Source organism: Gadus chalcogrammus, chromosome 14, assembly GCF_026213295.1.
Source record: "Gadus chalcogrammus isolate NIFS_2021 chromosome 14, NIFS_Gcha_1.0, whole genome shotgun sequence".
NCBI classification, from domain to species: Eukaryota; Metazoa; Chordata; class Actinopteri; order Gadiformes; family Gadidae; genus Gadus; species Gadus chalcogrammus.
The window spans coordinates 9,286,144-9,311,968 of NC_079425.1; the positions used below are offsets into that span (position 1 = coordinate 9,286,144).

A 25,825-nucleotide genomic window follows, 5' to 3' on the forward strand; every position below is an offset into this window, starting at 1 on the left:
TAGCAAAAATAGCGTCATCTGTGGTTTTGGTTATCCTAAGTAAAATCAGTAATTCATTTATGTAAATAGAATAAAGTATGTTGCCATAGCATGAAATTGAAAGCTTTCTACACATGGGTTTTGGTATCTGTGTTGCCCTGCGAATTAGTTTTTCTTTCTCTGTTGCAATATATACTTTTGTATAAAGGATGCCACCACACTGTTTTAATCTTTGCCGCAGAGGGAAGAGTAAATGTGTGTAAATGTGTGTGTTGCGGGGTTGTGTTTCTGAGTCACTACAGAGAGGCGAGTTATAGCGAGAGCCCTTCATTTAAGCATGGCGTGCCTCCCTCACTCCTCGTCCTCTGATGTACAAAGCGCCCAGAGGAAGGAGCGTCACAGCTGTTTGTAAACCACCAGAACAGGAAAGGTCAACAAAGTAATGCAGTACAGGGTTTTTTCCCTTTTTTCGAACACATTTTCATGTCTCGCTGTTCCCAAAGTAAGGCAGGCAGGGCTGCACCCTTCCTCGGCAGTACTGTGCATTTAAATTACTGTTCTCGCCTCAAGAATAATGGTGAAAGCATAACCCTATTGTATTCTTTGATAAACTCTGGAAAATGCACGGTATAAGCTGCGCAAGAGGCACGGTTTAAGGGCACAATTGGCTTGCAAATCTACCATTGCAAAGTTTTTTTTGTTATTTGTTTTTTGTTGTTGTTGTTTTTTTAACGGGTGAGCGAAGAATCAAGAATGAGGGAGGGGGGGAGGTCGAGGAGTAAGGGAGGGAGAGGAGGGGAGGGGGGGGGGAATAAAGAGAGTTAACCACAGTATCCGACACGTTGGTTGGAGCGGGGGGTCTGTCATGGTGGGGCCCATGTTGTTATCGTGGGGTGCGAGGGGGTTCTTTGTGTGGAGGCCATGGAGGTATAGATTCCCCTCTCCATGTCAGTGGCTTCTCTGGCAGCTCAACGTGGAGGGGGACAATGGAAAACTAATCCACCCCTGAATCAGGATTAATATTCAAGCTTGCAAAATTTTAATTCACAAACCAAAAGGGAGGAAATGCAGAATGTGTCAAAACACCGAACAAATGAAGAACAATAAAAGCCTACGATCTTTGACCAAATTTCCATTCCCGCTCTTTCATATGAGCGTATTATTTTCCTCCAGGTCCCACAGTCTCATCACCACATTCTGCATGATTCCTGTATTAATCTTCATAATGATTTTCTATAGACGAGAGCCAAAGAGCTGCATGTTGTTTTTGGCTATTCTTCTCACTAAGCCCAGGATTCAAGATCTGGATTTGAATATTTACAATAGAAAATAATAGAGGTTATAAAAATAAGTCTCTTCAGAGCTAGGCTGCAACTTCTCATGGAAAACATTGCCTCCCACATCAGAGGAAACTAAGGATGCATGCATTCTGCCACATGTAAAAGCCTTTGGCTGATGAGCTCAAGCCAGACATTTGAGCTGCCCATATAGAAGTTAAAAGCAAGCCCAATTTTTTGTCTGTTGAAATTCTCTTTGACAGCAATCAATAAATCAAATGCTCTGAAAAAATAAATAATAATACGGTATTTGTGGCTTCCTGTTATTAGCCCAAACAGTAATTTTATTAATTTATTGATATATTTAACGGTTGGAGGATATACCTGTCTGTCTACCCAACCAATTTACCTACATGCCCAGCTATGTAGGCCCATTATGCCCGTGCACTCATTGCACATGACCAGAGTCTAGATAGCAAGAGATAGCAAGCCAGTCATGTGTTTTGGTTGAGTTGGTTTGGAGGGAGGCCTGAACAGAGGGGTGGGGTCAAAATCAATTCTACTCTTGGTGGTTTCTACAACTTGCATACCCTCGCTTTAACTTAAATAAATGAATGAATAAAGTAGGTGCTCGTTCTCGAAAGTATTTCTCTCAAACAGGTTCAGTTTTTATGGTGTCTGTCTTGGTGAGGACCCTGGGAAAACAGAATGAATCATTTTAAATGTTGCACTTAGAAAAATAACATTTGACATAACAAACAACAAAGTCAAATTTATATATAAGATATACCATAGTCAAACCAAAACAAACATTAATGGTTCATGAAGGAATATTTACAGGAATGGATTGTAATGGCAAAAGAAAGCTGAAAACACAAACACACACACACCCACACACACACACACACACACACACACACACACACACACACACACACACACACACACACACACACACACACACACACACACACAAATGCACACCCAAGCTGAAGCTAAGTAATCCTACAGTAGGGGGTAGGCTTCTTGTATACCAGGCTGAAAAGCCATTGTGGTGTTCAAAAGGCTTCAACAGATCCTTGGACCATTGATAAGGTCTAATGTGATGAGGGCTGCAGAACTTCATCTTTATACATAGAGCACAATATGAAAGGTCAGCTTATCGTAATCCTCAAATCAGCAGCACCCAGGCTTTCGACCCTATTTCATGAACTTAAAGAAATAATCGTAATGTCCATTCAATGGAGAAAACTATTTATTATCTTCTCTGCAAGGTCCAATCAACAGATATGATTAAAGTTTTCTTTGAACGTACTGTAATGGGATGATTATCTACCCTCTTCTAATCTGCACTAATCATTTTATGGCATCAGCTGGACTGTGTGTTCATGTTGTGAAGTGTTGTTATGTCCACTGATTAACACACACATGCTCCTGTCTCTGGGAGCAATGCTTCATCCTTCTCTACATGTACCACTCTGCCGGCCTGGCCAAACACTGAAAAACAAGGACACAATACCAGACACTCTTGCCGCCCTTTGTTCAACTTGGTCTTGTATTGCTCAACGTGGGTCCTGCTCTATACACACAGAATAAGGATAGAGCCGTTATAAAAAAAGATAGAAGCCAGCTACCATCCAACTTTGCAGTTTTCCTCTGTCTTCTTTGTCTTCCTCTTGCACCTTGCGAGTTGGCTTTACCTTGGGCATTTGTTACCTTTGATAATTTTTTAACAGTTTTCAACCCATTACTGACAACATGAAGTCGACGTAATGAAACGAAAGTATTCTTATAAGTCTGAACAAATTGAGGACACATTCCCAATACAGCTATGAGGTGACTATCTCTGCTATGTTTTTGCGAATTAATGCAGGAGTTTAAGGTTACTGCATAAAGACCTGTATTTGAAAATGGGTTGTTTAAAAAGCCCTTGTTCTGTGAGTGTGTCAAAATGTAGACAGACTGTGAAATATTTATTCCTCGACTGCTGATCGTATTAGAATGTTATTGTTTGTTTCGTTTTGTATTCCGCTCCTAATTTGCCAGTGGTACAGTTTCCCTGGAAGTCTAACAAACACGCATCAACTTTAACAAAGGTAGACCCCATTCTGTACCCATAATTAGAAGGAAATTGTAAACAGAGGCATGACTTTCTTTTAGGGATTATCCATTCTTTATGACTGAACGTTTGAAGTTATGAGGGATTTCGGAATCAGCACCGTTCGCATAGGGCTCGTATAGGACAGTGTTGTCTTCAATTACTTTCAGTTATATTCCCGTCTGTAAGAGCCACGAAGATCATTTATTATTTAAAGATGCAATCGCTGCTGTTCATCAATTTTTTTTTAAACCGGGTTATTTCTTCACATAGTTATTTGATTAAAAGGAACAAAGAATAATAAAGTGTATTTTGAAATGCATGCATGTCTTTCTAGATATGTGGCTGTGAGCAGCATTTGAGTGACAACATCTAACAAGCAGGGGGGATGCTTAAGTATGTACATAAAGGGTCTTACACAAGCACATGATAGCGCGCACACTTGCACACATACACACCCACACACCCACACACACACAGGGACAAACACACACAAACATAATGATACGGTTCTAGCGATGTAGCCATTGTTCATTTTAATGGCAGGAAAATACAAAGTTTGTGTTGATCTCTTGTTCATTGTTCATACAGACCCTAGTTTGTATGACCTTATTTCCCCTTTTCCTTTTTTTATTTTTTTGGAAATAGGTTTTTCTAATCCATGTACAATATTCTTTGCATTCTATGATTGGTTCCCAGTTGTCATAGACTGCTATCCACTTGTCCTCATCCATCGATCCTGTTACTTCTCATACTTAACTTTCCACTTTGGCCTTTGCCCCTGAGACCCCCATATTGGAAGATTAGCGCCATCTTAACTTAAGTAGACTCACCGCAATCAATACCTAATGCGAGCCGTCTGTCGTGAGCTCGCAGTATGGCACCCGCCACGGCGCCTTCCGTCCACTCCCGATACATTCTGGGTGAGTGACCTCGAAGGACAGAGGCAGATCAGGTCAGTCTAGCCGGAGTGACCTCTAGGGGCGAGGGGCCAGTGTCCAGTCAGCACGACTGTCCGATAATGAAGTGGTTGCCATTGCCTCTCTGTCAGTCAGCAATTACCTCTGAGAGATATGGAGCCATAGAGAGGTGCTGGATACACTGTGGAGGGCACTGCTGGACTAAGGAATTAACTAGGAACAGGAGCATGGCCTGGTGAAGCCACATGTAAAGTACTCTAGTACTGGGAGCTCGGAACTGGGAGCAAGATGGATCTGAAGGGACCTACTACTTACTGCACAGCATCCCCTCCAAACAAACAGGTGGAAACCAAACCAAGACTGCCTCCTACCTTTGGAACAAAATAACTCAGTACATGTTTATATCTATATTGTATTCTAAGTAGTAGCTAAATCTAGCCATCTTGGATATAGTTTGCTGGCTTTCCCTGTCAGCTACACATGTGCAACGTACGATGAATGAGGCTACACGAAAGTCCAACCCTCTGACACGCTCAGGTCCTGCTGCGTGCACAAAGGCCCGTGCCTCATGTCACAGTGTTGCTCCTGTGGCCTCTTACACACAGGTCAGCCGCTGAGGGAATCCCTCCAGCCGAGACAGACCCTGCCATCAGAGACTCTGGGCATGCCTTCATGTGCGCTAACTATTTAGTTGTCAGTGATTTGGTTAAGTGGAATTGACTTTTATCTGCAGTGTGCTGTGGGGCTGCCATTGGCAATACGGATTCCTCCGCTGCCGTGTGCTCGTGTGTGTGTGTGTGTGTGTGTGTGTGTGTGTGTGTGTGTGTGTGTGTGCGTGTGTGCGTGTGTCACATCCAGCACATTGCTATTGGCAGCTGAGCCCGGCCTAATCAATAGCTCTGGTCAGGGATGGCCCGCGGCCGTGCTGTGGGTGGGCTTATTGATCCAACACGCACACTCCCACAGGTCGCCCTGACACAACAGGAAGTCATGGCTTTGGACAGAACGAGTGTGGGGGGGGGGGGGGGGGGGGACTGGATAGAGACTTCAATACTTCACAGGCTACTTAGTTCACTTGCTGCTGTATTGGCGTACTATCAAGAATGAAACAGTGGCATAATTAGCACGCTGTTAATTAACACGTGCTGAGTTAATTATACTAGTGTGATGCTTGGCTTTCCCCATGGGATCAATACACTACATTTGATCTTATTATGGGTACTTTTAAGGGATAATATCAATAAGGAGCGTTTTTCTTTACAGAATGTGCGTTGAATAAGGACACAATCGTTATGACTATGATAGATGGTGTCTATTCATTTATTCCTTCTACTTCCAACATTTGTATGATGTTTGTCTGTGTTCCTGTAGCTCTCTCACCGACTCTTTCTATGAAGTTACTCATTCACACGGGTGACAAAGGAACTAGAAATAAGCTTTGGTTTTTCCGATAGCTTCTTCGATTCATTTCGAAGTATTACTCCCCAGAGCTCTGTGTCAACATTACAGTTAGAACCTCATGGGAACAATTAAATAAGGTATTTAAGTCACGCCTAACCACAGAGGGAATAACAGCCCTATAATGTTGCCAAATGAAGTAAGCTTGGGACTATTCACTTATCATCTGCCTCACTCTTCATTCCCTAAAGGAGCCAAAAATACTGTCTAACTTTGGAACTACTGAAAGCATTTACAAAACAGAAACCAGCTTTGCAAACATGTTGAGTAGTTCTTTTGGTATTTTTCCTTTTTACAATGTTCCGAATAATCCCAATAAATGTGTGTGTTGTCTGTTAGCCTTTGTTGTTGTGTACACGAGATCCACTGCAGAACAGGCAATTATGTATGATATTACAGGAATATGTCTTGTTCTGGTTACAAGAAAATTACGTTTCTCCGGAAATCTCTTTCATTTCTCATTTTAAAAGCCTTCAGTGGTATGAGAACCGCAATCCATTTACTGTTTAATGTAATCTGGAAATCACAGGATGCTTTCTTGCACTAGTACAAATAATTATAGATTAATTATGTTGGCTCTAAAAACAAAAAATATATTAATCTCCAAGCATATGTCATATAGTGCTGGTTTTCCATCATGATCGACGTCCATTTTGTGCTTAATGACTACACAAAGAAAATAAAAACATTGAATAAGACTAAAGAGCAAAGTGCTATAGAAGATAATTGAGGTTGCAAAAAAATCGTATCAAATCTATAATTCTAGATTATTATATTTATAGATTAAAAAAGACCATAAATTATTCATATTATTTTCACCCATTACATTATTCCGCACATTGGTGAATCAAGTTCTAAACACATTTCTTATGGTGGTTGTCTTTTCTTTTGTTCCAGGTGTTTGGGCCCTCCACAAATCGATCAGCCTCTTCTGTGACCTAGAAGTCCCTAAACCCCCCACCCTATTGCTTTGGAATACCCTGGAAATACCTGGAATTCTAGGAGCACATCACCAAAACTTCTCGAGGTGCCCCTGTCACCCGAAAAAAAAAAACAGCTTTACATCCTTCTTGGACGCTTTCTGGCTAAACACAAGGCAGAAAGTGGGAACGTTAGCAATAGCAACTGACCATCCACCATTGCTTCTGCTAACCTGCTGTGACCGAGAGGGTGTGACCTTTCTACCCGCCGACATCAAACAGACACTCACAAAGACAACACAGTCGGAGAAGCTTCCGTGTGGTGGAAACTCAAACCAAAAACCCCATCAGGTAAGGCTGTGAAGTCTCTCTTGCTCCTGCTGTCTAGGGCCTCAAGGCCTTTGGCTCCTTTGGGTCTTTGAAGTGTGTCTGTCCCCTGGTCTCCGCAGTCCCACCACACACGGTCTGCTCCCCCTCTGAGCTTTCGTGGAAGGGATTGCCGGCTGATAAATGGCCTCCTTTCATGCTCTGTTCACAGGTGGGTTGCCATCAAATGAGAGGCAGTGAATATATGACCGCTGGTCGGTTGATATAAGAGTTTCCCTTGCATGTTCAGCCATCATCAGGCCACAGTAAAAGTGTTGGCAAGTGTTATCCCCTTCCCTTGGTTTGACCACGTATCTTCGATACACATATTGATTGTTTTTTCCACCATGAACTCCGAAAGAGATCTGATGGTGAGTGTGCACATGCACATATCACAAAATTGTATACCAATTATACCCAGAATTAAAAGAAAGCAAGGCAATTTCAGTTGCATCAGATAATCTATTAAAAGTGTGCTTTGTTAATGTGCATGAAAGTATTATGTGAGTGGTCACAAAGTACTTATGGTTACACGTATACTGATTGGTGTATCTTTTGTGAATAGTCCATGATATTCAAGTTTCATGAAAAGTTAACTTACCCAAACATTAAATCCGACCATAGATACTATTAACAATATCATGCTTTCTCTATTTCTGAAAAGTTTCAAATTACTCAATTATTTTTGAATTGACAAATCCCATTTTCATTTTCACATGGCCTCAAATGGAAGGGAAAATAGTTTGATGTTAGCCTCAGTCGAATCTTAGGTTTACCAGATTATGGCAGACCTTTTGATTAGGAAATAATGAACGAATGAAGGAAATTGATTGGATTTAAAAAATGATTATTGTTCTTTTTGGAAATCCCAAAACCCTGGTTACAAAGGCTGAGTAACTAGCTCCCGTAGTTATTCCCTGCAAAAAGAGAAAAACAGTTGAATGTTCCCTTTCTAGTCTCTTGTGCTCTCTAATAACTCCTGATTGTGTTTGATACATTGTGTTTGTATAATTAAGCGAATAAAATGGAAAACATGGCAGGCAGAGAAGCACAATGTTGGCGATGAACACTGACTCCACAATGCTTTAAAGAGCTGGGGGACTTTGTCTGACAAGTTCAAAGCAATTTCACATAATGTAGGTCACTGCAAATTATAAGTACACAACAGCAATCTATCATTTAAAACAGGAGACTGAACCAAAGTGGATTAATAATAAACCTAATAGACATGTCCTCCTGTTTGTTGCCTCCATCTTCCAGGTTTACTTTCAAAGCTGCAGAATCCCCAAAAATCGAAAAACACACAAAAAAAAACACATCAAAGCGTCTGAAGAAAACAATGGGCATCATTGTAGATGTAATTAAGGGCCCTATTCCAAGATAGATGCTTTAAGAAGCCCAGAGGGTCATCTGCCTCAGTCTAGTGCCAGGGTGAGGGAGCAGGAGTCAGGGGTGCTGAGGCTTACCATCTGGGGGGGGCTCCATCCCGGGTCTGCGTGTTTAGATGGAACTGTAGCCCATAGCCCAAGGCACCAGGGCCTTGCACCCCCCCCCCTCCCCCACCTCTTTTTTATTTTCATATGGGCTGTGTGGTGCTCTTATGCGCCCAGGATTGCTCCCTTTGTCCTGCCCCAATGCCCCCCCCCCCAAAAAAAGACATGCATGATTTCATACATGAGAGATACATGTAATTGGACAGCAGGGTCCATACAGAGCCTTTCCAATTCAAAACAGAATACGTTAAAGGAAATTTCCTCCAGCCCCGACCTTTCTCTTTTTTTGGCACATATTATAAACGCAAGGCAAAATGTAGACAATGTGCATGTCATAGTGGTGTGTGAGATGCATTATATCTCTTGTGAATGTTCCAAGTATTGAAAGTACACGACGTGACCGGTTACGATCAATATTTGACTGTATCATTGCTGTGCTATACACCTCTCTGAATCAGAGAGACAGTGGTCTCCTAGTTGCATGTGGTAAATGTCACGACGCACACCTCCCTACCGATGCATGTGGTTTAACATACTATTGTTTTGCTCTTTGAAAGCACATTTTGTGTTGATCTTTGCAAAATATATATAACTGAAGTAATCTAAGTAATGCCTAATTGAGGCTGGACAATTAGCCTTTTCAGTGATATGTGTACCAAAAGTGTTACCGTAACTTGATATAATTCAAGTAGATTCACATAACCACATTGAGTGCAGTACTTTTATTTATTTTAAACTGTGTAGCCAGGAAATGGTGTGCGTCTTCATTGAAACACACAAACATACTCACACACACACACACACACACACACAACCACACGCACACACACACACACACACACACACACACACACACACACACACACACACACACACACACACACACACACACACACACACACACACACACACACACACGCACACAAACAAACACACCACACACCCACACACACACACACACACATTCACACTCACACACACACACACACACACACACACACACACACACACACACACACACACACACACACACACACACACACACACACACACACATACAGATAAACACACACACACACACACGCAAACACACAAACATACATGCATACATATTCTACAAAAAGAAAATGTAATTGTATTCATGACTTAGATGGTGTCGGTTTTACAGGCCTTCAGCCCTTAAATTGGCATGGCTTGAAATTGAACTGAGAATATGCAGGTCATGGTCCAGATACAGGAAAAAGCTTCTGCTAACAATGTAAAGAAATATTTCATCATAGACAGACCATTTATATATTGCCCATGTTTTTAAGGTGATTACAGTGACAAGTTATATGGTGTGTTTTATAGCTTTGACTTAGGGAATTGTTGGCATATCCAGTAGTAGCTTTGACTGCAAATGAAATGTCCGCTATACCTTAATATGTATATTTGTAATTATCTGACATTCATTGCATTAAACATTATTTAATAGCATTCAAATCTAGCATGACCCCAAGTAAACGGAACATGAAATTTATAAATTCATAATTTTACTTTTCTAAAAAAGCACATCTTACCTTGCAGGCAAAAATCTGAATAATTCTTCAAACAGTTTGGAAGGTTTTTTCGTCATGTACCACTTACATTTCACTTTTTTTTTTAATTTACATGATATGATTTGCTATGAGAGTTATCAAGGTGATGCAGGGAAAGCAGTCACTCTTCCATACATTCCTCAATATAAAAAATATGACTCACTGCTGTATATGATCTGAACTCTGGCATTTATTCATTATTACTTATTATTACAAGATATATGACTCCCAGGAATAATTCAAACCAGTTGCATGCATGGTTCATCATCACTATTATCATTTGTATATTGAAATTATGTCCATGTTTGGCCAATATTACACATTTATTATTTCTGTATAATGCTCCACTATTACTAGTAATAGGAACATTACAGGTAATGATTTGCACTTCAACTAAGTCATCATCAAGTTACAGGCATGCAACGACGAAGCATCATATTTTATTCAATAGCAACATGTGTTATTTACACCTTTAGAAAATGACCACACAACGTTTAGCCTATAATAAAGCATCGGTATGTGCATGACTTTGGTGCTCCTGCTTTAAGATTGCACTAAATCCATCCCCGCAGTTGGCTTATTTCTGTCATGCAAACGCTAAACACTTTCACCATTAATTGATTTTATGAGCCCACATTTAACCAGTGAATGGGTCCAGGCCTACTAATCACCTGTTTTAATGGCCCCAGTAGTACTTAAGTACACGGGTTGTTAACTTACCCATTTTTGGGGAGTGGACCTATAGGTTAACACCTATGACACCCGCCCCCTTCTTTTTATTTCACAGTCATCTGAAAAGAGGGGATATCTTCTGCGAAATAAATTATGAATAACATATCAAATAGGCCTATTAAAGATAATAAGATTGCATAGGGCTGTGTTCCATATTCCTTGTGAATAACTCTAATCAATCAAAGGTTACTTTTGACCTTAAGCCTACGTCAATTCTTATGAATAGGCTCATTTATTTGTCCGGAGTGATTCTTAGATTACTGTTGGTTTTTCGTCGCTTTAGTCTTCTTGCAATGTTGGATGGTTATCTTTTTTTCCATTTAAAAAAAGAATGTGTACACATTGTGTTTGTGGACTGATTTATGTCGCGTACATAAATAATTCTGAGGCATCGAGAGACGCGGTGGAGGATTTGGAGTTTGACCCTTGGCTATCATCCGAGATGCTGGCTGCCCTTCTCTGTCCGCTTCCACCTGTCAACTCTCATCACGTAGCCTTACTATCGGAGGCTTCTCCGAGGCATCGTGTTGTAGAAAACACACATTTTGTAGGTCAGTGTTATTCAAGAGCAAGTGCATCGTGCACGAAAGTGTATAGCTTTGCCATCGTATAGCAACACAGGAGTCCCTTTTTCCATTCTGGTTCAATCGTCCGAGCTTTTTGTTGCATTGATGCCTGAAGTGGTCATATGGCTCTGATTTTGGGGGTCCTTCTGTTTTAGTCGTTGCAAAAGCGCACGGTGTGTGCACCCCCCCCCCCCCCCCCTTTTCGATTCGAGAGACGGTAAAACCTCAAAAGCCACCCCTGTCTTTCACCTCAGCCACGAGACAGCAGCTCTCCATTATACTGTAGGCCTGTGTGTCCCTCCGAGCTGAACTATGCGTCGTTCGAGGCCACGAGATGATGCTGTGTGGTGCCGGTGGTTTCGTGAAGGTTGTACAGGCAACTTCAAATATGTTGCATTTGTAGGCCTACTTAATAGGACCGCACGCTTCTTTGCGAAATACACCGATGCATTGTGTATACATGTTGACAAACTCCTAGGTAAAGCGCTATAAACCATAGTATATTTCCTATATGATATTGGATGATTTGTATGTTTTTTTATTTTTATTATACATATGTCAAATGCAGATGTTATAATTAGCACGTATTGCCTGGTCGTGAATGGGGCGATGTGTGCTTAAGGTGTTTATAAATCGCAGGTAAACGATTCGTTTGGACTATCAATGCCCTAGCTTTTTATTATGTTTGCATAATCGATGCATTAATGCTATTTTATCATATTTATTTTTTTGGAAAATCGCGATTAACAGAGACGTTTTGGATATCAATTTGGCCACATAATGAATTATAACCTTACCACCTTCTCTCTTGCTTCAACACAACACACACATCCCCACGCGCATGGACACACGCAAACACACACACACACACACACACACACACACACACACACACACACACACACACACACACACACACACACACACACACACACACACGCACACACCGTACAAACACACAACCCCCCGCCCCCCACACACACACACACACACACACACACACACACACACACACACACACACACACACACACACACACACACACACACACACACACACACACACACACACACACACACACACACACACACACACACCAGACCCGCGCGTTCTTGACGTATGCTACAATATAAAAATCCACGTTAGGCTATATATGTGTGGTTAACATTAGCCTAAATGAATTGGCTAGGCCTACATATCGATTACAAATATCACGTTAATGATTATGTTATTTTACTTTACACGAAAGTGTTTAGACCATTTAATTTAAATTATACATTTGCACAATGAAGTGTGTGAGGGTTAAATGGGAAACATATTTGGTGATGTGTCCTCTTTTTCTCATGTAAATAAGTGAGACTGACCAGACGGCCGTTAGGAATATTTTAACAGGTTCCGATCTCTTTGAACAGCCAAATCGGTGGCAGAACACCATGGCCCCACTCCCTCTGCACCCTGCAAGCAGATAGATGTTCAGTGTTTCTCCTGCCTATCAACTTGTTCGTGATGTCTAATTCTCTCAAAGCAATCCATGTTTCGTTAAAAACGATTTACCTATGAGCATCCTCATATATTGTATGTCAAAACACGTGTGGTTCACGACGATTGTTTTTTATTAACAATAGGCTATGGCTAAAGAAACGTAAGCACATGCAAAATAAACACCTTTTTAAACGAAATCTCCAACGAACATTTAATTGTATTTACTATACAAAGAGATGAGCATTGCAAACCATCAGATTAATATAATTTAAGTTTACAGGGGAATGACTATGCAAATATATCCATATCAGAAAGCAAAGTAAATACAATTTCTGATGGACTATTCTTTAGAATATTTCAATACCAATATTTGCATACCCAATAAAAATGTACTAGAAAATAAAATTACAAACGTTTTATTCGGCCTAAGAGCAGAAAGTCCAGCGTTACAAAAAAATAATCACGAATAATGATTGTAACTCTTGCAGTATTTCTAGCCAGGCTGTAGCATTTTGGTATGCTACTGATGAAACGACCTCACAAAGTATGTATCCTAGGCTTCTAACGAATAGCAGTCTTGCAACATAGATAAGCAAAATAAATACCCTATGCATATGTTAATAGGAATTTGACTCGATTGATATATTGTATATATGTATGATCTATATTTATTTCAACAATTATTGTTAGTATATATAGACCTATATATGTCAATCTATCATTTATTTATTCATATCTATCTTTCTAGCATATGTGTCTTTTTTTCTTTATATATATATATATATATATATATATATATATATATATATATATATATGTCTGATCGGTTCGTTATTTTGGTTTACTTCTTGCAATTGTTCTTTGGCATGCAAATGTATACATCCAAATGAAGGACTTTTATCAGCTAGTAGACTTGCGCGATGAAAAGCATGCGAGGATGCGTTGCGTTTACGCAGAGGGTGCACGCGCTCCTTGATCCCTATGGTCAGACTGAACATAAGAGGGCGCTGCCATTGCACCTGGCTCCGCTGCCCTATCCACCCTGAGAGCACACACACACACACACACACACACACACACACACACACACACACACACACACACACACACACACACACACACACACACACACACACACACACACACACACACACACACACACACACACACAGCCGGTCACCACCAGCCTTTACACAGAAACCCTACTCAAACAAGCAAACTGATATATATTTTGCGATTTGATACTCCGGTTGTATTGGAACAGACACCAATAAGTCGTCCAATATTTCACAATCCCCTGTAGGTTGTATTTTTTCTCGACTTTTAAGCTTTTGAAACAATCATATACAATAAATGGTAGGCCTATACGTTACGGCCAACATACAAGAAGCCTGTGTTTTGCCACCGTAAACATTCTACGTAACGACATTGTAAGACACGAATGATAGCAACAGCCACACGTAAACAACATGATTCTCTCTATTCTAGTTTTTTTATATACGTCCGTACTCATTCTTCTTAAATCGTTTGTGTCATTGGAATAGCACGAGCACATGACATGTCACATGCGCGCGCACGCACACAAGCACAGACACGCGCGCGCGCACATGCGTGTGTCGAACGAAAGACGGAGATGGAGAGAGAGCGGTTTAATATGAAAATAAATAATATTTTAGAATATAGGTTAACAAATAGAAGTTAGCGTGGCTCCTGTCACGGACTTACAACAGATTACTGGCCCTGCACTCTGGCTGAAAAGGATGTTTTGTTCCTTGCAATTCTGTGATGGTCAATTGCTTTTATGCACCCAAATAGAGGGAACATTTTGCATTTTAAGCCATTCTGCGTTTCTTTGTCATATTCACGGGCTGTCATAGCTACAGGTTGTGTTGAATTTGCAATGCCACTCATCGGCGTATGCCTATTGAGCTTGGCACGTGGACAGTTATCCTTCCCGCAGAGAGGCGCAATTGAATGCTAGTAAATACAAAAGCTGGAGACCAGTCAGTTTCCCCCCTTACCCTTTCAGTATTGTGTGGCCTTACTGCTACAAGGCCCATACGTCTGGAGTCCTCTTTTGATAGCTTATACACGGGATCTTGTAGTTCGGACGGGTTCCATGCGGTTTATGCATAATTTGCTAACCTAGGGTCCTCATTGTTTATAGTCTTTAGACTGACTACTTGGAAGGCGGCTCTTCTACGAATACAATTGTATTTGTTCTTTATGGTCCCCTGGCAGCCGATTTGTCACGTCCTTTTTGTGCTATCTTCTATACCCCCTTATAAAACGTGCCAACAGTGCTGGCTCTCCATTTTTGCCAGCTTCTCAGATTGCTTAATGCTCGCATGTTGGATGGAGCCGTGCATGTTCCCTCATCCGCGTGGCTTGCTCCAGCCCGGGCAGATCCTCATGGCCAAAAACCTATCTATACCATGGTTTATGTCCATCAGGTGCTCGCAACGCTATTACATACTGGTATATCTATTATCACAGAGAGAGAGAAATAAAGAGCGAGAGAGCGAGAGAGAGCGAGAGAGAGAGAGAGAGAGAGAGAGAGAGAGAGAGAGAGAGAGAGAGAGAGAGAGAGAGAGAGAGAGAGAGAGAGAGAGAGAGAGAGAGAGAGAGAGAGAGAGAGAGAGAGAGAGAGACAGACAGAGAGACAGACAGAGAGGTACAGCGACAGAGATATAGAGGAGAGAGGGGGCTAGACAGACTGACAGACAATAATGATAGAGAGAGATTATGCCTTCTGATAACATATTTTACGTTTGATATTGTTTTCGATATTTGTTGCTTGGGGTTCACTAGATCTGCAGAAATAGGCCAGTAAATATTATTATTATTTTTAATTGTATTTAAATGATCATTCAACCATAAATTATGTCAATAAGTAAAAAGAAGTAGGCTCCAATTGTGTTGAAACGTGTTATTCCTATACTTCATGGCGCACCGATGAAAAAAAAACTGTGGAGAACAAAAAGGACATATTATTTCCAAGTGCATTTCATTAATATAACTTCAACATTGAATGTAACGTGATAAAAAACGGCAGAGGATTTTTATCTAGTTGAACAGGCACTTATAGTTAGCTCTTTGGTCAAGAAAGTGAGCACACTGAAAGCGAGGGATTGTCCATGTCTTACAGAATCAACAATATAATTATCATCACAAAGAACACAGGGGGACTCAAAGGTTAATTTTATTTTTGTATCTTTTAATTTCGAAGACAATTAATGACATGATGATATCCGTTATGAAGCAAAACGCTTAAAGGGCGTATTTTTTCAGAGATAGAGGGAAAATCGTTTTTAAAATTCTACAAACAATCGAGACAAAAATTAACCAAAATCAAATACAACATGAAAAACTTTATAATAGCACATCAATATCTGCAGGGAAAAAACACACATTTGAAATGCATAGAAATTACCTTTCATATGCCTTGTAGCCTATATCATTAAAATAAAACATGCAAAGTAGTCCATGTGCAATAATTGATATAAAGACAAACGCATTCATGTCGCATGCTGTCAATCTAGGTGTTCTACATTTGTCAGTGGAAGTCAACGGAGTGTGCACACGTTTGGCGTTGCGACCACTGGTTTGTGCCACCTATGGAATGATATTCCGTTCTCCTTAGACCTATGACAATGCTTGTCATACCGTAAGACTTTTATATTTTGTAAATGTCCAAAAGGCTAGAGCTAAATATTATATGTAATAATGAAGTACCTATATGAGCCTACGCATATGTAAATATAGGCCTACATAACATACAACATATTCTTAAATAAGCAGGCCATGTATTGAGTTGAACTTGGATTGCATTCAGGAGTTTTCGTATTGTATACTATTTCAATGGTTTAGGCAAGTTAACGTTCGGGAGAATGCTCATGTTTTGAAACGATAAGAAAATACATATTGTTACGTTAAATGTGTTTGTTTACGTGTAACTTTAAGATCATGCAATAGTTAAGTCTCCGCCTGGGAAACGATACGCCCTGCCTTTTTTCATTTAATTGTATATTTGACTTATTATGTGTTTGTTATTCAGGGTAAAAAGGGTTTAAAAACATCTTGGTTAAATGATGGACGAGTTAAACAACGTCGTATGTTGGTTTCTGCATGTTGATGGGAATGGCTCTTTGCGTTATTCTTGCATATTTGTTGGTTTTTCAATGTCATTTCGTCTTTTGATCCCCTTTTGCGGTGTTTGCTATAGCTTACAACAAGACAGTTCAAGTTAAATAATGCGTGTGTAGGAGTCTGATATCATTCTATAGGACATAGTATAATAGCCCACTAAAGAATATCCAGAATAGTAGCGCTATAGGTTACCTGAACGCATCATTTAGTATGAAGTCAATAAGAAAACACTCGGGATGCTCTACAACCAACCATCACTATAACCAGTTTATAACAAGAACGATCACCACAACTACAAAGTTTCCTACCATCGCAGTCACCTTTGCTTCCTTCTCCGTCCCACAGTCCATTGTCTCCACTTTTAAAACAAGGAAGCCTTTAAGTTGTGGGTAAACTATCTAGTTGTGTTACTGATGTGTTTCAACAATAAGAGTTTGGCAGCATAGGCCTACCTAAACAGGAGTCTGCATCGTCGAACGCTCCCCGCTCTACACACGATATGCCCATATAGTCAATAATAATATTCTTCTACAAATGAAAACACCTTTTGCCGAAGCAGCCATCACATTTACACTCTTTATTCCGACCCGTGCCTTATCAGCCGTTCAACAAGATATACAAAATACACAAACGGGTTGGTTTCTTTCCCCCTCTTATAAAAACGTATATACCGTGCGTCGTTTTGAATCCACTATATACTTGTTCAGAACATTTCGAAGAAAAAAAAACGAGAAAGATTGAAGAAGAGGGGAAAAACCAGCGATAGTGAGTGGATCTCTCCGCGGCTATAGTGTTAACTTTTCCCCGTCTTTCTCCCTATCATCAAACTCTTACTTTGCGCTGTTCTTTAATTCCATATTTTTCTAAATTCCTGATCATTACTTTAGTCTTTTTTCCTACTTGTATCTATCTATCCATCCCTCCCTCCCTCCTCTCTGTGGCTCCCTTCCTCCCTCCCTCCCTCCCTCCCTCTCTCCTCTGCTGGATCTTATTGATCCAGAAGGCGGCTAATTAGCCCTTCCCTCCGTGCCTGTGTAATGAAGCACATGCGCACTGAATTAATCACAGCCATTTTTTTGCAGGAAACTAATTAGCAGGAATAAAGATCCAAAGAGTTTTTTTCTTTTCAATCATCAGATCTCACTTTCACCTCTTCCTCGCTCCCTCTAACACAAGACTCATCGCCTGCTTTGCATCCGAATTATTTTGTATATTGCCTTTACAACTAATAGCCGACTGCTCCGTTTTTACACTCGGCGACAACAATGATCTTTCTTTTGCCATCCTAAGCGCAAACTGACCAAAAAAGGGGGACTGTCTCCATGGGATCTTTAGCTAAATCGACTCAATACTGGATTAAAAAGCGAAGATCACCAAACGGCAGCGAGAAATTGTAAGTTTCAACTTTGCGTTTTGTTTCTTTTCTTTCTGTTTTCACGGTCTGTTCTTTCCACTTCTCTTTCTGTGAGTCTCTATTCCCACTGCTCGTACAGCTTTCACCTAGCGGGGCTGTCGCTATTCCTATATTCTTACAAATAGCCTATACTGTCGATCACAAGTTCTCTCCGTACAAAGCAGCTTGGTTTATTCGCTCTTTTTCTCTTATCCGTATCGTTACCTGTGTTTACATCTGCGTTCGTCCCCCCGGTTCTCCTCGTCAACGGAAGAAAAATAGACAGCGATCCACTGCAGACTGTTGACCGCTAGACATCGCTGGCTTTAAACCACATATGTGCATTACGCCGGGGGTCGGGGGAAAAAGGCATTTGAGGGCTGAAAGAAGAAAGAAAGAAAGACCTAATCTAGAACACGAATGCTTGTGAAAATGGTTTTGCTAGGCAGCAGACGTTGGGTCTGGGCGGCAGCTTGCACAGGAGCGATGCCCGGAGAGGAGCTCCTATAGTCCAGCCTTGGGGGTCCGTGTGAGTGCGTCCGGGGGAAAGATATAGGGGGTACACCGTCCGCTTTAACGTGTTGACACATCAGGACACTCGCCACGTCCAGGGTTTTCATGCTTTTCGTCGACTTGTGTAACTCCATTTTTTTGAAAGAACACATTTTCTCCCACCGACACGAGTCTAAAACGTAGGCTACAATCCATCCGCCCTAGGACTAGATCTACTTCGGCTACTAGTCCTCTTTCCCCCCCACTTTGGCAACCCCTTTTCTTTCGTTTTTGTGTGGCACGTTAGTTTCTTTGAGGTTCGATGTTTGAGTCGATTCTTGTTCATGCCCTGGCCGAGTCACATTCGAATCGATCGGCATGCGTGTGTGCGTGTATGCGTGTGTGCGTGTGTGCGTGGTGGTCTGTGTGAGTGCGGTGTGCTGTTTGTTGCGGAGTCTCCTTGTCAAGAGCGGATCAGCTAGACCTCGGATCCGGCAGAGCCCGACGCCGAGCGGCGGCGGCTACGGCTCTGCAAAGCCCGGAGATCTGGTTATGGTGTGACCCCTTAGACGCGAGAACACTTTTTTCTCGCGTCGTTTTCCCCGCTTACGGACCGGAATGAATGTTTCTGATCTGGAAAACAGACACGATGGATTCAAAAGCATAGACTATTACGAGCGTATAACCACGTCTTGGGTTATTTGCGTGCGCCAAGTCAACATGACCTGCTGTATAGTTAGGATACATGGACTGAACCAGACCTACACTTGTATCCTTTCGCCAATAATAGCGACGCGAAAAACGATACATGGTGCCAAATAGGCCGTGTTGAAATATAGTTAAAAAACGAGTTGTGTCTATATATATATTATACACACACACACACACACACACACACACACACACACACACACACACACACACACACACACACACACACACACACACACACACACACACACACACACACACGAGAATACTTGGTTAAAATGACAAAACATGACAATATACTTGCTCCCTCGATGCAGATGCGCATATAGGCTATAGGCCCTATCGCCCAAAGAAATATCTTTCAAAAGTAACCACAACACTATTGTTGATTTGGGACGGGATTGAGCTATTTGTCTTCAATGCATAAAACCGTCTTGGGCTTTACGTGCCTTGAGACGGGCTGCGAGTCGAGGATGTGGAGGTTTGGAAGAAAGGGGTGGGGGGTCAGAGAGCAAGGAAGAGTGGAACAGGGGTCACGAAGCGAGTGAAAGAGAGATTAAAAGGCTGAGTTCAAATCGTGCACCAGCGAGTCACACGCATAAAGAGTTTGGTCTCGATGGGACAGAGAGGAGAAAGCTACCGGTCTAGCTTCGACTATAGCCTACTTAAGGGTCAGCCGTGATATTTTATTTTGCTTGAGCCCCTTCCCTGAAGAAATGCATGCAAAAAGCTGTAGCCTTTTTACTCACTTCGTAAATTGTATTGCCTGCATGATCCATGCAAAGTATATAGGCCTAGTGATACCTGAATGATATGACAGGAGTTCGAATACAGACACCGCCATATGGAATAGTAGACGCGATAAAAAGGGGGAGATGGTTTGATAGTGGGATGGGGTGGTGGGGGTCAGATAGCCATGGGCTATAGAGAGGAGATCACACAAACAGATCCCCTTCCAGATCCTCTGCCTAGAGCGACTAGAGCAATATCTGCCTCTTAAATAACTCGGCCATAGAGACTCTCTGTTGGATTATTATGCCCTATTATCTTATTTAAAAAAAGATATAGGATACTTTTTTGTATGCATCTATCGCCTTAACTCCCTCTTGTCGGTCCGTTATGCATGTCTATAATAGTCAGGACGGCGTTACGCGCAGGTAGCCCTACTATAACGCAAACTCGAGATCTCTCTCATCCTTTCTCGATCGCCCTTTCTTTTTTTTTTTCTTATTTCTTTCCTTTCTCCCCTCTCCTTGTTTTGTTACAATCAGCAGACATATTTGAACGCATCTACCGTCGGCATATTTTTTTTATTGCGAGTAGACCTTTAGCCATTCTTGGAGTTATGATTTCATTCCAATTTTGTATTCCTTTTTTAATATGTATCTCAGTCTTGATTCGAATCGTTTGTAGGTTTTCGGGCCTCCGCAATATTTTATGAAGCTTTTAGCATTGGTTGATTTGCAATACATTTTTGTGGTGAAATTATGGTTAATGCATCTTTTTTTTTTATCTGTGGAGTGTATGCTTCGTTTTTTTTAACATAATACAATTGTTCTAATGAATTGATGCTCGCAGTTTTATTGTTAAAAAATAATCAGTATAGGTAAGCAGAATGAGGATGTAATATTAACAGGCTTCACAAGGTTGGACTAATGTAGATATTGGATGCTTCTATTTGTCTGTTTTGGCATTGCATTGACATTTGAGTCAAGTGTCATATGCAGACTATTGCTTATTGTTTGAAGTCCTGTTTAAGAGTGGCAATATTTATCTGTGTGTGTGTGTGTGTGTGTGTTTGTGTGTGTGTGTGTGTGTGTGTGTGTGTGTGTGTGTGTGTGTGTGTGTGTGTGTGTGTGTGTGTGTGTGTGTGTGTGTGTGTGTGTGTGTGTGTGTGTGTGTGTGTGTGAGAGAGACAAGGTAGATAGATCCTCTGGTTGTCAGGCCCCTCCTTTTTCACTCATAGTCTCTCTCTCTCTCTCTCTCTCTCTCTCTCTCTCTCTCTCTCTCTCTCTCTCTCTCTCTCTCTCTCTCTCTCATCTCTCTCTCTCTCTCTCTCTCTCTCTCTCTCTCTCTCTCTCTCTCTCTCTCTCTCTGTGTGTGTCGGTCTCTCATTTTCTCTCTGTAGCCTCTATTATGTATTTCTCCCTGTATCTCCCTACTTAACTTTCACTCTCAGGACTGACAGTCACGATCTTAGCTGGGGAGAGCCATCTTTGGGTGAACAGCATGCCACTTTGGATGTTTTATTTAGTGTAATACAATACAATTCACAAATGTCTGTTGTTGATATTATTATTATTGTTGTATTATTATTTTAATTATTAGAATTATTATCAGAATTATTATTATTGTTAAAGGAAATGCAGTGATGAGAATGTTAATGAGTGAATGGATCTACATTCCCATTTGCGGCATAGGGTGTGTGTGTGTGTGTGTGTGTGTTTGTGTGTGTGTGTGTGTGTGTGTGTGTGTGTGTGTGTGTGTGTGTGTGTGTGTGTGTGTGTGTGTGTGTGTGTGTGTGTGTGTGTGTGTGTGTGTGTGTGTGTGCAGGTGTGAGTGTGTGTGTGGGGAGCGTGTGTGTGTGTGTTCAACCTGGGGTCTTGTTGTGACTGGTGGTCCGGTGTCCGCTAGTGTACAGATCTATCGTATGGACGAAAGTGCAGGGACAAGTTATTGACTGAACAGTGTGTGTGTGTGTGTGTGTGTGTGTGTGTGTGTGTGTGTGTGTGTGTGTGTGTGTGTGTGTGTGTGTGTGTGTGTGTGTGTGTGTGTGTGTGTGTGTGAGAGAGTGTATGTGTGTGTGTGTGTGTGTGTGTGTGTGGGGGGGGGGGGGGGGGGGGGAGCGTGTGTGTGTGTGCGTTGGTGCACATGCTATATCTGAACCCTAGTAGCCCCCATTTCACCACAAGTACTTGCTTGATTATTTTTTGTATTTTTGTGGAATGGCATGCATGTATCATCTAATCTATTATCATGCAATAGCATACATATTATATTTATAACAGATATCGATATATTGTATGCAGTATTTATAGAAGCACAAATGTGCTGAACACTGACTTAATAGAAAATATTGGATTCATAATTAGAGTTGAACTAAAGACAGGGGATTTTTTTTTAGATAATTTTTCTTAAACCTTTTATTGCCATCCGTTGATTGGAATTACGATGCAATTTAAACATTGTGTATATATTCAGTCAGTTTGGAAGCACATCAAAATAATATTTGTTTTGTTGCATTGTCCTGGACAGATTGATTCATAGGCAGTTGAGTCTGCTGTATGTATCGATGCATGTATAATATTGTATGCATGTATGTATTCGGTTTTGCAGTACATCGGCCCCATATGCACACATATGTACATGGCTGCACGCGGTATAGCCGGGCTCGCTAGGGGTTAGTCCCACACTGACCCAGCCGACCGCACACCCCACCACGAGCCCACCCTCTCTAGGACCCTGGAGGCTAGCATTCCGCCCTCCGTGCGGACGCTTATCATCACAAAGGACAGAATGCATAAAACATGGAGGATACATAGACACACAGGCTGCCCAGGTTGCCTTTTCCCTCCCCACTCTGAGCCCCTGGAACAATGCCCGGGCCCCTCTGGCCTGTGGCTCTGACAACACACTTGCTCGCCGTTTCATCCTCCCCTCATTTCTTTGTCACTCTCTCTTCCTCTTTCTCCGTGTCACGGCGCTGCCTGCCGTGATCACCGCATGCCCCTGTGTCATATTGTTTTTGTCCGCGTCGGTCAGATCCGTGTTGTGTCACCTAAGAATTAAAATACGCGGCGCGTTTGGCGTGCCTTTGTGATGCTGTAGATCTGTAGCGACAGAACGGCCCACCAGCTAGCATAACATACAGAATGGAAAAATATGATTTATAACTGACCCGTATTTAGATCTCTTCTGTGTTAATGGTGTGCATGAACGATTACATTTTACCTTGCAGTGTTAAAAATATAATTGATACAAAACTTTGGTATGGTTTAAAATAAACAATTGCATAGTGATTAACTACCACTTTTTGATTCTTCATAGACTGTTCTATCTACGGATAATCTACAGCCAAAAAATGAACACGTCATGTTTGGCTTTGTATATTTATGCATGTGTCTGTGTTCATGGGCACGCATGCGTACACACACATGTTTAGCTTTAGCTACAAGGCTCTCTCAGCTGTTATATTTGTCAGTGGGCAGGGGCCCATGGTTAGGGATGAACAAGAGAGCCCAATGCTTGTTGGAGCAAACAGCTGCCTTGCTCTGTCTGCCTCATTCATATTTATGCTGTGCTCGAGAATATATTTTTTGGAACTTCATAGCAAAACCAAACATTGTTATACATTGAAACCATAAATAAACAAATTCTTTATTATTTCCCCTATTTCATACATTTGATGTGACGTGTTATAAGGCTCTCTGCGCCAGTGTGTCAGTCTATGGCTTGCTTTCGAGATGGAGGCCGGTGTGTTTATTGTGTGCTTGTGTTGCTTTGTCTGCTCTGTGTGACTACTCCATAGTTTTGTGCTGCGGCAGCCGATGGAGAGTTTGTGTGTGTGTGTGTGTGTTTTTTGGGTATATGTGTGGGCATATGTGTGTGTGTGTGTGTGTGTGGGTGTGGGTGTGGGTGTGGGTATGGATGCGGGTGTGGGTGTGTGTGAATGACGGCGAGGCTCTAGAAATGGAGTGTTAAGATGTGCTGGACCCCGGCAGGTCTGTGGCACTTCCTCTATGTGTACCTCACAGCTTATCCTACAGGATTAGAGAAGAGCCGTCTCTGCAGACCTCCAGTCCCCTTACACTCCCCCTATTTTCACTGGATAAAAAAAAAAAAAATCTCAACAGAAAGCGTGATTCATTTGCAAATGTGTGGCAGTCTGTCCATGTTCTCAATGGAGCAGAGAGAGAGAAAGCGAGAGTGAGAGAGAGGAGGGGCCAGTCAGAGATGATGTATTTCAGTGGTGAAGACTCACTACTGCACAAGGCATAGGGGTGCAGCAACGGCTGTTACCTGTCCAGGGAAATGGATTTGAATCCAGCGTTCCTTAGTCCTGCATGGAGCCTCATGGGGTTTGCCTGCGTTGCGTTTTTCTCATTGATACCATTAATTATATTTATGTTTGTGTGTGTGTGTGTGTGTGTGTGTGTGTGTGTGTGTGTGTGTGTGTGTGTGTGTGTGTGTGTGTGTGTGTGTGTGTGTGTGTGTGTGTGTGTGTGTGTGTGTGTGTGTATGTTTATGCGTTTGTTATTTTGCAACCTATTTGTCACATGGCTCCTGAGGTGAGCAAGATTATTGTGTGTTCTTGTGCCCTGGCCCTGGGTGAGTGGGTTTCCTAGCAGTGAAAGGGTTAAGAAGCTGGGGGACAGCCCTCTTTGTCTCTGCGGCCCTCTTCTCCATTGTTGTGGTGGCATTGAGCTCGGTGCACCTCACTTGACCACAGCAAAGCAATAAAATGGCCTCTAAGTGCTGCAGCCCCCCTAGCCCTCTGATGGTTACTCTCCATCGGGGCTCCAGCGATATCTTTGGCTTTTTATACAAAGGCCACTAGCACACATGCAAACACAGTGAACGAACCCGAAGCGCATGGACGCAATTCAACACAGACTTACACTCTAACACAAGCCATAATCATTTATAGATGCACACGTGCAAACACAGAATGAAAGAAAAAACAACGCAGAGACACAAACCTATACAGACATAGCTCCGCTGCAAAACAGAATTATTCAGAATGTTCACGTCGGTTTTTATCACAAATATCCTCATTTTGGGATTTTAACAACTGGGATTTTACTCTTTATTATGCAACTCATATTGCTTATTAACATGTTTAAGACATATAATAGTGATACAAAGAAGAATCTCATCATGAAAAATGAATCAATCAGACTTTTCAAAAATAATCTTCATAATGTTCAGTTTGAATAATGTGTGGTATAGTTTATCAAATATAAATGGGTTTGGTGTCATACTTGTGAAGGTCGGTGAAGGTAGACTATTGAAGTCTCAGCCGGGCTGAATGCGAGAGGAAATGGCCATTCTAAAGCCAGGCTCCCAGTTTATATATTTTTGATGAATACTAACAGTCAAAAACTACTGTGTGCACCACAATATCATTATTTCAGTTTCAGAGGGTTATAATATGATAAAAACTGTTTGATTGTGCAGATGATTGTTTATAGCAGTGTCCCACCTCGACAGAC

General features: G+C 41.6%; 1 protein-coding gene across 2 annotated transcripts in view; it reads left to right on the forward strand.

Moving 5' to 3' along the window:
- Window positions 1-6,721: 6,721 nt before the first annotated feature.
- Window positions 6,722-25,825, forward strand: part of zfhx3b (zinc finger homeobox 3b) — a 149,477-nt gene continuing 130,373 nt past the window's right edge. Inside the window, exon 1 of one of the 2 annotated variants that reach the window (XM_056607510.1) lies at window positions 6,722-7,003. The gene's annotated coding sequence lies outside the window, so the exon portion shown is untranslated. Of the gene's footprint in view, window positions 7,004-18,036; window positions 18,411-25,825 lie in introns of those variants that run through there. The other variant, XM_056607509.1, reaches the window with a different exon arrangement.